The sequence below is a fragment of the Cupressus sempervirens genome, chromosome 6, assembly GCF_028749045.1.
Source record: "Cupressus sempervirens isolate cs-2001-9-10 chromosome 6, ASM2874904v1, whole genome shotgun sequence".
Taxonomy (NCBI): domain Eukaryota; kingdom Viridiplantae; phylum Streptophyta; class Pinopsida; order Cupressales; family Cupressaceae; genus Cupressus; species Cupressus sempervirens.
Genome location: NC_143123.1, coordinates 86276579 through 86278107, shown reverse-complemented (window position 1 = coordinate 86278107; position 1529 = coordinate 86276579).

Here is a 1529-nt window from a genome sequence, read left to right as displayed (position 1 = left end):
TTTCTGTTAAAACTCCATGACACAAAGGCATGCTCCTAGGATAAAACTAAAGCATACAGAAGATGGAGAGAAAATGAACCATCTTAACAAGAGCTAACACAACTCAATATGGAATCAGCATTTAAAAGAAATCTCAACGCAAAACAAGGGGCTTATCAACATTGACATGGTCTAATCATACTTGGACCCTAATGTCCACTATGTGGCTATGGTGATACCTGCTAGGGACAATGAGGGTGGAGGAATCTCTATGAACCCATTTCTCGATATTACTTGAATGAATGAATGAGTTTTAATGATATCCACAAGATCACGAGTAGATGAGACCAAATTTACTGGGAGCCAAATTTTGCAGAAGCAAACAGTATGTCTACCTTGTGGCAAAGTTTAATAGATACATTAGTAATCATTACAAAAGAAGATTTTTAAATTGAGACTTTACTGCCTCATAGATATTTAAATTTGCGGAAATTTCTACTAAACTCGGTCACACTAAGGCATGCTTCTAGAAGAAAATTAAAATATACATAAGATCATGAGAAAATGAGTTCAATAGAGAACTAACATCACTCTTTATGGACATTGCATGTAAAAGTAAAATTGCAACACAAATCAAAGGGTTGATCAATGGTGAAATGGTCTAGTTGCACTTTGATGCAGATCCTAATGTTTAGAATATGTCCTTTGATGATACCCACTAGGGAGAATGAGGGCTGGGGAATTTCTAAGAATCAATTTTTCCATATTACTTGGATGAATGAATAAGGTTTAATAATGTCTAGAAGGATATAGTCTATAAGAGCTAAATTTGGTAGGAAATCATATTTGTCTACCATATGGCTAGGTTATATATATATATATATATATATATATATATAGGGGCAGGGGGATTTCACTATCAAGGAATATTTTTTGAGACACCAATATTCTTGGAAATTGGGAACATAATGATTATTATAAATAAATACAAAATGATAAAATGATAATTATGAGATACACTTAGTAAAAACATTATTCAATATGTATGGGGGAAAACTTTTTAGATAAGAAGGAGCTTCATAAATAATCATTTTAGTATAAAATTGATAAATCAAAACATGTACTAAACCTAGGGAAGTTCTCCATTTCTCCATGGCAACAAGTTACATAACTATAGTCAATGAAATGAATTTTATTGTGGCAAATAATAAATTTATTTTAATATTAACTTGTCTTGTTACATAGAAAATGACAATAAAGATTAGATAAAAATGCTCATGTTATTAGAATCATTAGAGACTTGCAATTATATAATCAATTCTATGAATGGGATTAGACATATTATATATATATAGAGTTTATTTTTATATTGACCATGCACAATATGAAAAGACAAAAATAAATATATTTAAATAATATTTTATAAAATTATTTTGAATAGAAAAATGTACAAAATAGATTTGTTCTCTATCTTGACTCACTAAATTAAGAAAAGAAACGAAATGAATTAAATGCTCTAGTATCCCTCATCAAGGATTACGCGCATCAAA